The 17,814-nt window shown below is 40.3% G+C and overlaps 1 protein-coding gene across 3 annotated transcripts in view; it reads left to right on the forward strand.

The window, feature by feature from the left end:
* Positions 1 to 1,113: 1,113 nt before the first annotated feature.
* The window catches only part of LOC102195475 (metabotropic glutamate receptor 4), a 185,576-nt gene continuing 168,875 nt past the window's right edge, over positions 1,114 to 17,814 (forward strand). For all 3 annotated transcript variants that reach the window (XR_311648.1, XM_005729750.1, XM_005729754.1), the window contains exon 1: positions 1,114 to 1,656. The gene's annotated coding sequence lies outside the window, so the exon portion shown is untranslated. The remainder of the gene's footprint in view (positions 1,657 to 17,814) is intronic.

A 17,814-nucleotide genomic window follows, 5' to 3' on the forward strand; every position in this document is an offset into this window, starting at 1 on the left:
AGCCTCCAAGTCTCTCTCTCAGGCACAATCCCTTCCACCTTCCCTTGATGTGGTGGAGTACGTCCAACACTCCACAGGTGTGACCCACTCAGACCTGTGAAAGCCTCCACCCCCCCTGCCCTGTGATCAGGGAGGCAGAAAGAGCAGCTGCGCATATACTCGAGGCAAAGGCCAAATAATCACCGGGAGCCTCCTATTGGACATCTTGGAAAATTAATCAATCAGGACTGCAAGATGCACCGATGCCACCGTTGAACTGATCGATGAGGAAGTCCTTTGTCACTTCACAGCACACGTTAGACGTTTGAAGGTTAATAGCCAAAAAATGGGTGCATCAATCGCATTCAAGTCTCAAATAATAACATCCCATGCCTAGTTTAAAACTAATTTCTCGCATTTTTGCTGGATAATCTGGGACATATATTGGCATGCCCTTGGACATAATTTCATAAATGTGCTGCAGAGCGTGGCTGCTGTCAGTCAGGGAAACACGCACACGGACACACAACACACACCCAGTATCTAGATTGAGTTTTCTCACTCGGTGATTGGACTTGATATCTTCGTCATGGTCTACGCACAGCATCCCAAACCTTTGAGATTCAACATACTGCATAGGCTGCGCAACAGCACCTGTAACGTGCGAGCCGACCCAAAAGCGTCACATTTGAATCATTTATACCATCTCTGCTGCTGTCGCCGTGAAAATTGCATTGATTGCAAGCGATCTCACAGTCACAGGAATTCATTATATCTGACAGAAAAATATCAGTCGGATAAAACAGAATTGTTGTGACTTGTTTAATTAGTCCAAAAGGATTTGGTACGCATGAAATGAGCCTTACAACTTCAATACTGAGATATTTTATTAAAAACAAACAAACAAACAAGCAAACAAACAAAAATATCAACTAAATCAGATTTGACTGGCAGTAGGGGTAGACAGGGTGGTTTTCTGTGTTTCTTGTTGCTCACTATATAGACGAAGATAAACACAATCCTCGACACTGAGGTCTGGGTGTGCTGAGGGGTGAAGCAGCAGGCGGCCAAATGGACGTTAAAATTAAACAAATTGATGCACAGCCTGTATGTCACACTCCAGCCAAAGCGCTGGTAGCTTTATATGCTTTAATCAGACATTCACACCTTTTTCCCCCGTCGTTCACTGATGGTGCATTTCTTTCCTGATAAAGGCGGTGTGCTGCGATGCATTTAACATCATTCACATCCAGTGCAAGGGGCGCATGTAGTCTTCCCTCTGTCAATGAGAAAGTGCTCTCGCCTCGGGTGTGGGATATGCGCTTCTCCGCTCTTTTATCCCGTAAAATCAGATCCGCTTTTCGCAGGAGCTGTATTAGTGAGTAGCTCTACTGGACGTGTCTTTTATTTTCCCTTCACACACAGCCTAAAGTTAGGACTTGAGACTTTCAGCGCCACTTTTCCGAGGACAGCGCTCGAAATGATTTGGGGAGATTGACGGAGCCTCCAAACGAGTGTACATTCCCGCTGGATACTATTCAGAAATAATGTTTAGACGCTTTTTTTTGAAGCTCGGGAAATCTTCTCTCTACAAATTGATGCGCCTAACAAGATGCGATTTTGCCGCGGATATGGGTCACTTCTTATGAAAGGCTTCTTCGTGGACAGGAGAAAGGGGTAAGAACAGCCGCCCGAGCCGCAAAATGGGCCATGTATGACAATCAAATGTTTGTTAACGTCGTGACTTAAAATTACTTGATACTAACTAGTGTGAACGCAGAGCGCTGGCAACGAGGACACATGATAGATATCTGGGGGTGCACACAAAACATTTGTCATGTACATTTCAGAGCTGTATAATACTTCAATTGATGATTCACACGGTTGTAGTTTAGAAAAGTAAATATATGTGCTGGCTGTAAAAAGGAGTGCAACGCCCTGGACTGTAAGTGCATTGATTGTTTTTACGCGTTAAGGCGCAGCGTTTTGTGTGGAGCCCTGTATCTCGCTGCGCTGCAGAGGCGCCTGAAGTCTCGCAAAAATATGATAAAAGAATGACTCAATATCGAAACTACTGGAGCTGCGGGGTTTTAATATAAATATAGTTGCAGCTTTGAAAGCGCAGATTAGACCGAAACCATGGATAAATCCTCTCTTCAATTTAAGCAAAACCCAGTTTAACTCTGAAAGGCAGCAACACAGCAGCATGCAAACAACCGCTTCATCGTTCCCAGCTCCCCCACATTTGTCTCATCCCCACCTCTCCCCCAGTGTCTCCCTCTCAGCCCTGAAACAAGTTGAGTCACGCAGGGGAGCACCCCGGCTGGGTGGTGTTTTGTGAGAGTGTGTCGGGGGTGGGGTAAACGGTGTGTGAACCATCGACTGTCAGTCACTGTGCTGTGCAGATGTGCAGCCTCCTGGCAGTGGAAGGGAGAGTGGAGACAGTAGTAGACCAGCTGATGTGAGACTGCTGCTGTACTATACCCCAGAGCAAACTTTAATAGATTATTTAGGCATGCATGGGCTGCACTTTAAGGCTTTCTTTCCTGGTTATTAGGGATGCATATTAAGCTTGATTTACCTGCACACTTTTTGTCTGTTGTTGGCCTTTTAATAAAGGGCTTGGAGAGGCAGTGAAGGTTCATGCCAGGAGCAAATTTTTTTTAATACTGCTTCCATTTTGTGCTGCCCCCTCGGGCCTTTTTGTTGAGCCAAAGATTAGCTCTGTGCTATCTTACTCTCTTAGCTTCAATTGATGGTGGGGGGCTGCTATGATTACGGCCAAATATGCCATTGTCTGCATTCCCTCTGAACTTACAGCCAAGTGGGGAAATATTCTTCATATCAGTGGGTAATTATCTAAAGAGAGTGACTCAGCAAAAGAGAGATTTTTTAATTTGTTCTCGTCCAGCCTCTGAGGTCCCATGAGATGGATTTTATGTCTTATGTTGGGGTTATTCTTGTTGGCATGTTCTTCACTACTGCAGTGACTGATAGCCTACCTGGATCTAGCAACAAAGTGTGCTTAAGAAATCTCCCCCACAGAGAGATTGGGACGAATACTCTGTGCGCTGATTGCAGCTGACAGAGAGGTGCAGGGCTTATTCAAACAGCCTCAGATTTACTTTTCCAAGCTTTGCCTGGCTTATCATGTCCTCTGAGTTAGTTTAGCAAGTGCAGACTCAGCGTAAGACCCCTGGTTTGCCTGCTGCTAAGTTCTCTTCAATACAGTGTGGACGAGAGCGTAAGCAGCCATAAGAACATACTGTAGCATTGCCTCATTCTCTGCTTAATAATACAGAATTCAGCAGCATACGTAGATAAGCTTTCCCAGTAAATTCAAATGCTTCTCTGTCTTTTTGTTCCATTGACAAAGGGGTCAAATAATGAACACATCACATTCATGATGGAAACCATGAAGATCAAAGTGATTGAAATCATTTCAGCAATTGGGGGCTTGATGCTCTTCTCCAGTCTCCAGTATCCACGGTGTTTACTGTAGCTGCTGCATAGAGAAAGGCTCCAATAAACAAACGTGTTTTCCAAAACAGACCCATGGTTAAATTCCCACTAGACCTCTGTTGTTCCCTTTTACAAAAGCTTGCCTGGAAATGGGGAAATGTGTGTGCAGGGTATAGAGCCCAGGTTTTAGCTTTATTCTCCTCCCGGCAGGCACCATCTGCTCACCAGGGAGGTTTTCCAAACAATTCCATAGTAAAGATTGGAGGGATATGGGAAACTTGGCTACAGTACAAACACAGCATTTTATATGTGAAATAAATAGTAGGTCGTTTAATGTGAAATGAAACAGATGACTAAATATACGGATCTGTGTGTGAACTAAAACAGCCAAGTTAAAAATCCCTGCACTGATTTATGCCCTCGTGTTGCATTCACATTATGTAAGCATGCTTTCATAGATACTCAGAATATTGAATATTTTCTCTCAGTGCATTAAGAAACATTACGGCCATTCTCATAGTTGAGAATTTGTCAGCTTTTCACTTAAACTTCCTGCAATTAGTGGACTCAATTTGATCTCTCAAAGGACAGTTTTTTTTACATGCATTATACATTTATAGTGTGCTAAAATGTTTCATTTTGTACACACTATTAATTAATGGATTAATTTCATATCATATTTAAGGTATGATGAGCAAGCTATTTTAATGGACTTCTGACAGCAGTGATGGAGATTCCCCACACTTAGGGCTGATGGATGGAAATGAAATGTTTATCCTCATAACAGGCTATCATATATATATATGAACAGACACTGTTTTCCCTTTAGGTGGTACCATTTCAATTGTCTGTTAGATTGTAAATTCTGAATAAAGCCACAGGTGGAAATTAGACCGTTTTAATGTCCATAATGCATCTTTTGAAGTAATTTTTGAGGAAACGCTGGCTTCCATTAACTCGTGTGTATTTCATGCATAACATGGCTTTGGTACTTATTACATTCCTGACACATAATTTATTCTACAATAGCGTGGAAAAGTGTTTTGACTCCAGATTATTAACAATGGAGAGAAACAACACGAGAAAGATGCAGAAGAGTGATGTTGTGTATTTCCTGAGTCATCATACACACAGATTCTTCCTAGGGCAGCGTTGTGTGAAATGGAGTGTGAAATGAGTGCACTTAACATCCCTGCAGTGGATTATGCACATTATCTTACACTAGGGTTCGAGAGCATCTTGCCTCCTGCCTGCGAATCTGTCATCGAGTTACATTCACCTTTCCTCAAGCCCATTTAATGTTTCCTACATGCTGGAGTCCTTTTGTTCGATCAATTTTTTACTTTATATCATATTGCACATTAATCTAGATATGATCATGCCAGTCATAAATAAATAAATGATAGATGGACGAAATAAGACTTGATACTGATAACAAAAGCACCCATCCACTGAAGTTAAATTAAAAATAAACAGTTTTTGGACCCATTTTATTATTTGCTGTGTGCATAAGTAGCCAAAATTAGGATTTTTTTTTTTTTTTTTTTTTACATTTGAAACCCTTTTTCCAGTGTTGGTTGGAAAACCATGTGAGATTTTGTGTCTGCCAAAAAAACAGGAGTAGCTCCTTCGTGCAAGAGTGTTCAACGGTCATACAGGGAACACTGGACCTACATCACAGAAGAGGAAAGGTGTCACTTCTTCACTTTCACTTTTAGTTCCTCCATAAGTGGCCTCGACAGACCAAAAGGCAGTGGTGGAAAAATAGTGCATTTGGAGTAAAGGAGAGCTAAGATCACAGGTACAATCACATGTTCGAGAAGTTGTTGGAGAGCTTGTTGTATCCTTGCACCTGCAGGTCTATATTTTCTGGAAATGACTGTAGCATTGTAACTCTTCTTCTATGGCTGTCATCAAAAGCCATTCTTTGAAACAAAGCCTGTAGAAAAACAGTGTGTAAAGCAAAAGCTGTAGTTGGAGCAGATGAAGTAGGTGGACATATAATAGAAATACAGACTGTTTCCCCCCTCTAAACCTTCATTTAATGTTACAGAGAAATACCAAATATTTGAAGCCAGATTTTTAGGGACCCAAAATACAATCAACACCACTACCTGACAATATTTTACAAATAAGAAAATTATCATACGGTAAGTAGTAGCATTGTTGCTGAAATTAAAGATACACCTATTTTTGACATGGCCAAATCATAGTTCTTCAGATCTTAAGCCTTTCCCCCCCTTTGTGTGCATTTTCTTGTTTCAGAATGTGTTCAGATTTTAATTGAGTTTTAACTTAAACAAGAATGGAAATGAAGTCACTGGCTTTATTATTATTAGGTCAGCAGTTTAGGAAATAAATAGGTCAGCAGTGAGTTGTTCAACAATCACACCTTACCAAGTAAATCCACAAAACAAAGACAGAAGTGTCCCAGTATTTCCCTTAGTCTTAGCTCCATCCCACCCGTAGCTGCCTTTAGCTCCCATTGGCGTCCCTCCACGATTATCCAAACGACCTCCCGTCCTCATTTGCCTCCTGCTGTTCCTCACATGTGCAGTTCCAATATAATGCATATGAACAGACTGCACCTGAATGCATTCTTTTCTTGACATGAAATTACCGCTGCTGCAAAAGAGAGCTGCTGACTTTTGTGTCAAGCTTCTTTTTTCCTTCTTTTTCTCATTCAAGGAGTGACAATGACAACGACACCAGATATGAGAGCCTTGGCTGAGAATGAGTGCTGTGACAGTGCTGATGTTACGAGTTTCTACCTCCTATTTTCCCCAACCATCATCTGTGATTTCTTTTCCTGCTATTCATGGATGGTTGTGTAATGTTTGCTGATATCAGTGCTTCTCCTGTACTGCACCCGCATAATAAAATAATAGAAAAAGAAGCTTTGGTAACATACAAACTATTCAGAAAGGATACTTCATTGCTCTTCTTCACCTCATTGCTCTTTACGTGGTAGATAGATACACAGACGCATAGAGATATGTATCGATACATAGATAGATAGGCGCTCTTATTTCAGTTGAGCTAGAATTGCCTGAGTAAAATTTGCCAACATAGCTCGTTTAGTTTTCTTTCCACCTCTGAATGTGGGTGAGGCAATAGAGGCTAGAGTCCACTATGATCATTCTGCACTAACCTGCATACTCTGCATGTAGACAATATCCTAACCCATTTGTTTTCTCGAACCCTCTTCTCAGATGATCAGCTTTCAGGTTGTTCATGGTGCATTTTTCTCTCTGTTATGTTTGAAGTTGTGAATCCATCATTTATTATTTAGAATGTGTGTTTTTTTTCTTTGGTTTTTTTTTTAAGCTTTAAAAGCGTTAAATTCTTACATCATCCATCCATCCATCCATCTTTTAAAAACGTATCCACTTCAGGGTCATGGGAAGGCCAATGTGGATTACGCTCTGGACAGGTCGCTAGTCCGTCACAGGGCTAACACAGAATAACAGACGTGCATTCACGCCTCTAGGCAATTTAGAATTACCAGTTAACCAAACAAGCCTCATGGGACTGTGGGAAAAACTGGGGTACCTGGAGCAAACCCTTGTTTTTGGAGTGTGGGACGAAACTGGAAGAACTGAAGGAAACCCACAAATCACAGGGAGGACATACAAACGCCATGCAGAAATGCCCCAAGCCAAGCAGAAGGCCCCCCTGAGTTGCCCCTTAAATCTGCAGTAAATTATTTTTGTCTATATTTGGGGCAGCTTAAGCTGTTAACACATCGCCTTACAAAAGGTGAATGTTTTGGCAGTAGTTGCTTATTTACCCATCTAACACACAAGAACACATACACCATAAACTCAAGTCTTCTTTGTACAGACACTGATGTGGGAGCGTGTATGCTCTAAACAGAAACAGGCCTCTCTCCAGAAATTTGCTGCTCGCTGTTGAGACCGGCATAGCTTACAAAGAGGCTGCATGGCTCCTACCCACAGAAATAGAGCTCAAGTCACAAACCACATTACCTCAAATCCCAATCTCTGGTATTTGTAGATAACAAATTGGTTTGCAACCAAGCAAATGAGGGACACATGCTGCTGCCTAGCCAGCCTAAAGGAAGCAAATGTTTATGATTTGATGAAAATGCTAAGGATCACTGCCTACTCATACACCTGATTCACAGTCATACATCTCATGTGCTGCTTTATTTATACTGCTAATTGCACAACTGAATTTCTGCCATTTACAGTATTGTGCAAAAGTCTCAAACCATTTCTACTTTCTTTATATTTTGCTAGAAAAATGGAAACTTGCAGACATGCATGCAAATATAGTATATTAAGCAAAAACAGGGTCAGTATTTGCTCTAACCACCTTTGAACACTCTTCGCTATAACCACTCTCTTATAGAAGCTTTCTTTTAATTTTTTTAAAAGAAATACTTCTCCAGAATTCCTGAAGGATAGTCAATGCTCTTCTTTGGATATTAGTTTTGTTTGTTTTCTTTTCTGTCATAAAAGATACCAGACTACGGACTTGAGGTATGGGCTTTAAAGAGTCCAGTGAATGACTTAAACTGCCACTGTGTATTGTTCTACCAAGATATGCTTTTACCTCCCTGGCAGTATATTTGGGATCATTGCCATGTGGAAAAGACGATGCCAATCAGACACTTTCTAGATGGTGTTATTGGATCGAAATCTGACAGCACCTTTTTGCATTAATAATTTCATCAATTTTGACGATCGTTTTCCTCACTACGACTGTCTGAAATGCAGTTCCAAACCATTATAGGCATCGACTGTGTTTTACTGGTTGTGCATTAAACTCTTCTTGCATCCTCTGTGTACACTGATGATCATTTGATCTAGAAATTTGATTGCATTACTCCAGAACATAGTTTTTTGTGTAACTGGGCATACCGCAGGAAGGAAAATTTCTCCCAATTTTCCTTCCTTAATGATGACTTCTTGACAGCTGCAATTCTACTGAAACAATGTCGGATGAGGCTTTGGTAAACAGTAGATGGACTGCTGGGAATCTTTGTAGAGCCACTTATGTAAGTGACCACAGTTGTTGCCCTCATTTAAACTTGTGTTGGTGCATTATATGTTAATTACCTTGTGGTTGTGTCCCGGTGTTTTTTAATAACCAGACAATAGAAATAGAATATTGCACATGAGGAATCAGTGGTAAAGCACAGGCCAATCAAACAGTTGTGGGCTGTGTTGACCCAACGTTTAGTTTCATATTTAGGGAGGGTTACACTTGAGGTATGGGCAATAAAGAGAGTTTCAGAAGAGTTTGCAGTTACAGTGTAGGGATGATGCAAATTTCCCACTGAAGCATAAATCCCCAGTCTGAAAGAACATATCCACTTTCAAATTTTGCTCATCAGCATTTTAGCACTTTATCTTTTGTCCACTCGCTCAGTTTTCCAAAATTTGGTTCATAAACACTGATTCATCCATTGAGCTAGGTGTCTTTTCACTGCTTGAATGATTCATAGATCAGTGTTAAGCAGCTTATCAAAAAGAAAAAAAAAAGGAACATTCCTTTGAAAATTTTCTGGATTGAAAATGAAGGAAAAAGCAGCCAAATAATGAAAAACTAAGATTTTTGGACTTTATAAAATGACTGTTTAATTTTCTGTTATTTTTTTTCAGTAAATAACATTACAGATTTTTAATTTGCAAAGTTTGACATCTTCTATGACAGAAATCATTGTTTGTCCTCTAGAACAACAGAGACGAACTTTTTGATTTGCGGTATAATCTCATTTTGTACCGACCTTCCAAAACTGTTTCTACTTACTGCAGAAATCCAGATGAATAAATGTAATAATGTTTTACTTTAGATAAGGTTTGGTCAGGCACAAAAAACACTTAGATTCAATAAAAAGGTCACAGCTTTAACTGAAAGTCATGTAACTGACTTACTTGAACCTATGACTAGAAAAAACTAATTAAACATGCTGTCAGTTAATGTGTCTCTGATAAATTTGGCAGATTAGTAATTGTTTCATTTTCATTAATTGTTTCTTCAAGTTTGAACTTATATCTGTCATCAGAATCACGATTAAAACATCAAAAGTGAGGATTTACACTGCAGTAATGCTGTCTTTATAGGGGCAGGCTTTGCATGTTATCCCTGTCTCTGCATGGGTTCACTCTGGGTACCCCGGTTTATTTCCACAGTCCAAAGAACCTTTTCGGTTAATTGGTGATTCTAAAGTGGCAGTAGGTGTCAATGGTTATCTGTCTCTCTGTGAGAGATTGCAGACTGCTCCAGGGTGTAAACAGATATGAGAGCAAAATGATAAATGTTTCATTTCAAGTAAATGCATTTGTATTAAAATGTGAGCCTAAACATTTTTCAAACCCCAAAGTTTTGATTGTTATGCAACTTAACACTGAAAGATGTAAGACACATCTCTCTTGATCAGATTGACAGCTTGTTAGCAAATGAGAGTCCATCCATGGAGAAGACACGAGAGCAAAGACAGAAAATCAATTCATAGGCATGTTTTCACATCACTTCCTTCAACATAATAAACAAGAATGTTGGGTTTGAACTGGTGCATGTAGATTGCTTTTATTTAACAGTCTTTAATAGGCAATGGGTTGTAATGGGTCTATTTTATAAATATTCTTTTAAGTATGTTTAAAGCATTTTAAACTTTGATAAAAGTTAATTTTATTAATAACTGCATATTGAGTTTCTGTCTTCTCCTTGCACTCTCCCTCTCATGTATTACCTCAGTTGCAATCTTACCAACCTGTTAAGATTAGCCAAGAGAATTGTGTCTTACAGTTTTTCAGTATAGGTCCCACCCACAAGATTTACTTTGCTAAAACATTTTGCTTGCCTTCTTTAATTGTTAGTGTATTTCACAGCAAACTGCACAAAAAATAAATTGCATGCAAAACCATATGGTTTAAATGCTCCTTTTGTACGTCTAAAATGCCTCTTTTGTTCTAGCTATTGGAGTGTCGACCAAATAAGATCCATTTTAGTGATAATAACACCCCACTAGGATTTATGCTGAAGGAACCCAGTGTACACACAGATGTTAGGATGCTCATGGTACAATAAAATGTCTCTCCAAGTGATTTACTCTTTATCATGGGAACAAATCTGAATGGTATATTAAACTTTAGAATGCTCAGACTAACCATTCAACACACTTAAGGTGACATGCTTGCTGAGTGGTTTTCAGCTGAGGTGGGAACTCCAGCCTATAATGAAGTCTTGCAGATGAACTACTTTCAGCCACCCTCTTTGCTTCTCTGCAGTGAGGGGGGAAAAAAACTGGAAATAATGTCAGTAGATGCAGATTTTCAAGTTTTATGTTGTTTCTTCTATGGCCTTTTCTGCACCAGCTGTCTACAAAGCCATCACTTATCAGCACAGGTGTTGATAAAGTGGCTTCAATTATTGGTTCAGACATCTGCATTACAAATGGATGCCTGGGCCGTTACCCGGGGATAACTCCGGTTCACACAGTCACACTCTGCCAGTTGAGAGGAAGGTGTTTGATTCAAAAATATGGCTCTACTCAGAAATAGATTGCTCGGCTTGCTATGATGAGATTAGTGTGTTGCAGGTTTTGGTGTTTTGACAGAACATGAAGGGATCGCTATAGCTCCTGTATGGCTGACGTGCCCTAGCATTAGTGTCTATGGGCACTAAGGCGAAGGCTGAATCCTCTGATGTCCTGTGGTTATTCATTTAACGTTGCAACGGCTGATTAAACTACCTCTGCCTTCCTTTTATCAAAGCATGACATGATGACAGCTTGACAATGAAGCCTTTTTTATTTTAAATCTGCATTGCACCATTTACTGCTATCAGTGGCACAGACATATTAAAGTGAAACTTGCTGTCATTGATGCAGTTACACATGCAGGAACACAAAGGAGAACTGGCATATCTCAATTTTTGCGATAAATTTACACTGTTGCAAGTCAGATCCTGCTATTGAGCTTTCAAATTAGCGTTGTAGATGAATGTGCATGTGCTATTTACAAATTGCACACACATACTTAATTTATGGAACATTTAACTAAAAAAGGGGGGCATGCAATAAGAAATGTAGAAGTTAAGGTACAAGTAAAGAGGGATCTGTGCAAGGTGTGGTTTGTGTTATTCCCGATATATCTGAGCAAATGGGAAAATAGCTTGATCAGACTTATCAGCATTCACACATGTGAATATTCACTGAAGCGCTGTGCTATTGCTTTAATCCTCAACACGTGGGCTATCATTAACAGGAGCGTCCTAAAATAAAATCAAAACCCTATATCTCTTCTGACCAACTGCTGTGCACACACACATAAAAGGCAAAAAAATGATTTAAGTTCTCTGAATATCTGCCTCAACCACATCCACCTACACTTTGCACACAGAGCACAAAAGCATATGTACATCACGTTGAAAGGCATGCACACAGATGCTCACTGACACATGGAGAAAATGCTACAGAGATACTTATGACCACATGCTACAGATATGAGAGATTAGATAGATCTACAAACATGCAAATCACAACTGCACGTAAGACTAAGGGGGTGGATGCAAAGAGAGTGTGTCCATGAGCTGTATGAGAGCTCTTCTGAGATCCCTCTAGCCCACCGTGGGTGTTTTGTCTTTCCCGCGAGGGATGCTCGTTGTTTTGCGGAGGCAGGTTCAGCTCTAGGATTAATGAAAAGCTCCATCTTAGTCATGAAAAGAGCATTTTCACAATCTATTTAACATCATGCATACCAAAGGCTCACATTAGGCGCTGTTGACTTATGCTAGCCTACAGCAGTGTTTTCTGATGCATTCATTGCCACTGCTGTGATCTTCTGTGGGTAGGCTGCCCCCCCTCCAGCCGTGCCCATTGAGTCTCTTGCATTTCTCATGTTCACTGTCAGAAAAGTCATTCTTCAGCGCTGAGATGAAATATGGTGCACAACTGGAAGTCTGAGGGAGTTATTGAAGAAATGAGAGTAATAAAGCTTCCCAGGACTTCAGCGTTCTTTTTGGATAATGTCTTTTTTTTCATCTGGCGATGGATGATTGTCCACAGAAAGAGAGGATTCACTGGCACACAGCATGGTATTAGCCAATTTAGCCAAACCTTCAGGTCAAACAGCACTCTGTGAACTTGCTGAGAGTGGGGCTAGGTCAAAGGATTGCAATGCAGGATGTTTCTATCTTAGTGGCCGGGCTGACCTAACCGAGACTAAAGTGGTGTAATAGGCTGCAGTGAAAAAGCTCACAGAAGTGCATTCCATGAGTGCTGGATGTTTTTTCAGCGGTTGCTCCTAGTGAATTATTTAGTGAACATGCTTGTAATTACACAGTGAATACAGCGAGGCCGATTGGGTTGTGGTGTGCCTAGATCATTGCAGGGATCACAGGACAATGTGATGAACTCAAAAGCATTCCAGGAACTGCTGCATACTGCTGCTCTCCTCTTCCCCACCGCCCTCTCCCCTTTAGCACTGTCAGCAATTTTCTCCTGTGAATGGCTGGCGTCAGGGCAGCCTTCTTAGAGCTTTTAAAAGGTTGTTAAAGGTCCTTGTGAGACATGGCCTCTATCCTTCCATTGCCACGCACACCCTCCACTGCCCACAAAGCCCTCAAAGCAATCACAGCTTCTCAGGATGTCAGTTAGCATTAGGGTATCACCCCCACCCCACCCCTTACGCCTGCGATCAGGGCTCAGCCGGGCAGGGTAACTGGGCCACTGCGAAGGCACTCACTTGTAGCAGCCAAGGGAGAGACCGGTCATCTCTGCCACAGTAACCTTTAAGAGCTTTTCAAGGATCGGGATGTGATGGCGTGGGCGATGAATGATGGTGAAAGTAATGCCCTGATTCATCTGTTGGTGTAAACACAGAATGACTAGCACAGCAGAACAAGATGCAGCTATGGACTCAAATAAGACACAAATGTCATCCAATTCAGTTTTTTAAGGGTAAGACAACTGGAGGGCCCATTATGTGGCCCTGCTCTCCAGACCTGTCCAGGTTGGTTCGTCTGTCAAAGTAAAATGGCAGGACTGCAAATTCTGCTTGACAGCGCATACTCCCCTTAGGGAGACTAAGTGGCATCAACCTGTCCTAGTCACACACTGTTGCTGACAAGGTGATGATGAACACCTTTCATTAAAAAGAGGAAGCTGGGGTTTTACTGTGAGAGAGCATGTTCCGGTCTTAATGTCAAAGAGAATGGCTGGAAGAGGGAGCCTTGGGGCCCAAACTCTATACTGTTTTATATGCCAAGAACTCCTGTATGTCGCCATGATGTGCATTAAAAAACCCATAGGAGCTGCAATTAGAGGCACACAAAAAGGTGGCTGCTTGGATTAAAGCACTCCCACGAAAATAGTTTGGATCTTGTCACAACTGCAGGTAACGTATGATATTTGGATTTATTGCAAAAAGACTAATCGTTCCAAATTAGAGTCCACAGATTGTGGAGCTTTGGTGCAATTAAAAACACAGATTTCTAGGGGGCAAAACATTGCAATATTGATAGATTGATTGTCTGGTATGGGGGAAATATCCCACCCCACACTCCTTTGCATGCAGATAGCACAACTAGTAAAAGTGGAGGTGGCTGCTGTCTCAGCCTGTAGCAACATTTACAAGGATTTACTGTGAAATTTGAAGATAAGTGGCAGATAGTAGTCTGTCTGCATACATACAGCTTTAGTTTTAACTTGTTTTTAACAAGTCATGTCAACCTAGCAAGCATAAAAAATACACAAGGTGGATGGGACCGCTTTACATGTAACTTCTCTCCTTGTTAAAGGTTATTAAACAGATGATGAGATAGGAGTCAGTAAAAATGAGTAGTTATTGTTAAATCTAGAATAAGGTTATAGCTCAACTCAGTTGTGTAAAGTGCGAATGGATTTGATTTGGCTGCCTGACTGCTGTCCACTAATGAAGCTTTGGCTGCTGCATGTCTAAGCACTAATTGGGTACATTGAAAAAAGCCCCATTAGAACCCATACTAACTGTGTCTTGAGATAGCAGACTTATTTTTGTAATAATAGTGAGTGCTGGGTTCAAGACGGTTGAATTTTTAGTTTGGCAAATCCCATGCGCATTGGAGCTGGCAGGCTACACTGAAGATGCCAATACAGAAGCCGCTTTGGTAAAGCAGTTAAAAGCTGCACAGCTTTAGATATAGGATGCTGTTTTCTGGGGTTGCTGATGCAGCCCTGTTTATACACAATTTTCATTTTACAGTATATTGCTTTCAATTGCATTTTAATCAAATGCAGGGAAAGCGAGCCTAGTGTAAACACACAGAAACGTCAACTGTGATTGCTTGACCCCAAGAGCTTTGGTATTAGGTGAAGAATTTTAAAACATCAGCTGTTGAAATAATTTAACATTGTATAAATCATTAACCATCTGTGGCAGTGGCTGCAAAATATTTTTGGCAACTTTAAGCCCAGTACTTAGAAAACATGGCTTGATAAGCAATACTGACTCATCTGTAATTGCTTTATAGGGACAGGAGCTCATATCTGGCAAAAGAAATATTGCAGAGACTATTTTCCCCTGGTCACTGCGATAGCTTTTTGCTGATTATGATACATTTCACCCCCTTAAATGTATGTATATATATATATATAGTTTACTTCCATGGGCACCAGAATTAATCAGTGTGGTCTCATTTACTTTTGAGGGGGCACTGGCTTGCAGCCTCCAAACACAAATGTGTTTTTAAATGGAAATTTGATGTGCTGTAGCTTCAAAATGTCAAAATATATGTATATAGAACACTGCAGCTTAAATATCGACTGTCTTTGCCATCACTATGTCACAGTGCTGATCATTTTTGACAGATGTTTGTTATCTCTTAGGGAGGTAAAGAGTCATACTGCCTGGTGTAAAAGCAAATCCCTGCCAGGATGTCATCACAGGCAAAATAATATAAAAGCTTTTTCATCGGGTGTCCAAACTATAAATATATATATGATATACAAAGCTAATAATTATTATAACAGTAAAATACAACAACTGCAACATCTGCTAATAATACCATCATAAAACAATTATATTGAGCTGCAAGGTCAAAAAGATTAAAACTTATTTCCATTTCCCACATTTTGATTGTTCAGCTGAACAAAGAGGGAAGATGTGGAGCATTGGATCCATTAGAGTCCACTAGCTGAATGTAAATTATGACATTAGAAGCAATAAAATAGCTTGGATCTCCCAGTAAACACTAGTGTCTGAAGTACCCTGGCTGCCAGCATATGGCTTCAAACGAGACACAGCTCCCACACCTACAATCCATCCACAAATCATTACTGGCCTAATGAGCAACATCAAACCCTGACATTACAACATGTTACTACTACCTCCATGACAACTAGGATGGCAGAAAAAAGAGCAATCCGTCCTTGGCTTTTCCTTTTCCTTTCCTTTATACAGGTTTCATAACCTGAAACTATATCAACAATCTTAGCACTCCAGAGGCTGGAATTTGTACAGTTTCTGCTTTGTCTCTGCTGGTTCATCTAAGTGCAGGATGATGATAATGCGTGTTATTTTACAGTAGAGGATTGTATCTACCCTCGCTATCTCAGTGGCCACACAGTGTTCAATTACATTGATTTTTTCCCCCCCTTCTTCCTTTGTTGTCCAGCTGGATAGTTTATAGGCTTTGAAGGTGCACCATGGAAAAGAAGGCAAGAAACACGGGGGCGTACCTGATATCACTTTATTACCAGAGAATCTGAAAACAGCACAAAAGAAGATGAAAAGAATTTAAAATGACCACATTAACATATTACCCTTGTCTAGTAAGAGCTTTGAAATCCCAAATGATAATTTTTTAACCTAAAATATAAAGGTAGAAGGACACCTGTAATTACATAACCCTGAAAAAAATGCACAGATGTCAAACAAGACATCCTTGTTTCCTTTCAGTGTTGCCCAAAATAATGTTCCTCTTTTTTTGTGATAAGAAACTTTGCATTTATTGTAAGATTATGTTAAGGATAAAAAAAGGTGAGATTGTCACAAATGTAAAATGGATACATGTATTGTGAAGTTTACATTCACCTGTCACAATTAGTGTTTACTGTGCAATTACACCATTGGACTGATGGCAGTGTCATCACCATAGATCATGCCTGGCATGAAAAATGCAAAAATAAAGCGATTACAAGTGTAACATGAGTAAAGTTGTGTACACAGTGCCGTGCTTGTTAGGATAATTAGTATTAGAGAAAGCATAGGTTGAGCTCTTACTGGCATTCACAGAGCTATTTTGAGACATGTTAGGCATTGTCTTAATGGAAAGTCTGAGAAATGTATGCCTAAGTAGTGTTCTCCTATGACATGTAAACTGCATTATTGTGATACATTATATGCACAGAGTGAGACTTGCATAATCAGCTTAACTGCAGTGTTGCTCTAGTTGAAATATTAGTAAGATGCGTTATTATTTTAATGCATGCAGAACGTGAAAGGTTTTATGATGGGACTCCAGGTTTGATTGATGATCTATCAGTTTTGTTCAGAATTAAACAACAGCTCAACTCACTGTAAATATACTGAAATTTTGTATTGACATTTTCTGTGGAGAGAAAAATCCTAATGACGCAGGTGATCCTGTGATGTTCAGTCTTGTTGCCAACAATGATTTTTTTTTTTTACTCATCCAGGAAAATGTTGCAAAACTTGGCACAAATATTCAAACATTTTTTTGAACTGCAAGTTCAGTATTTTCACTTGAAATTGAATTGAATGGCCATCAGCAGTTTTAATCAGTTACATAGATATGGCCAGCGGGCACCCTCTCCCACGAAGCTTGGTATTCAGTTATCGTCCACTGTAATCAGTGATAAACAGAAATCAGCTCAGCTTATAAAGAAAAACCTTTAGCTGTTCTGTGATGAAGTGCATGTAGAACGGCATGTGGTAAATGACACAATTCAGCTTGGAAACACGTTGCTTGCTTACTAAAGATTGTCCATTCATTTTCTTCTGCTTACCCCAGCTGTCATAGGGCCAAAGATGAGGTACACCCTGGAGTGGTTGACCGCCTTCTGCAGGAGAGACACGCTCACATTCATTCCTATGGCCAATTAAGAATTACCAATTAATCTAGCATGGTTAGGCTTCAAAAGAGCAACAACCTGGAATATCCAGGCAGAAGCCATAAACAAACAGGGCAAACATGCAAACCCCACCCAAAGAGGCCTGCAGGTGGACTCAAATCCAGGACCAGCTTACAGTGCAGCGCTAAACTGCTGCATCACTTTCTCTGAAGGTTGTAGGTTTTTCTTTGTGTTTTTTTTTTTACAGTATTTTATACTGAACCAAACAGCCTAAAATCAACCAATAAGCAGTAAGCAATTTCATAAGCAAAATGTGATTCAAATCATTC

This window comes from Pundamilia nyererei, unplaced genomic scaffold (assembly GCF_000239375.1).
Source record: "Pundamilia nyererei isolate P.nyererei 1_Seehausen unplaced genomic scaffold, PunNye1.0 scaffold00034, whole genome shotgun sequence".
Lineage (NCBI taxonomy): Eukaryota > Metazoa > Chordata > Actinopteri > Cichliformes > Cichlidae > Pundamilia > Pundamilia nyererei.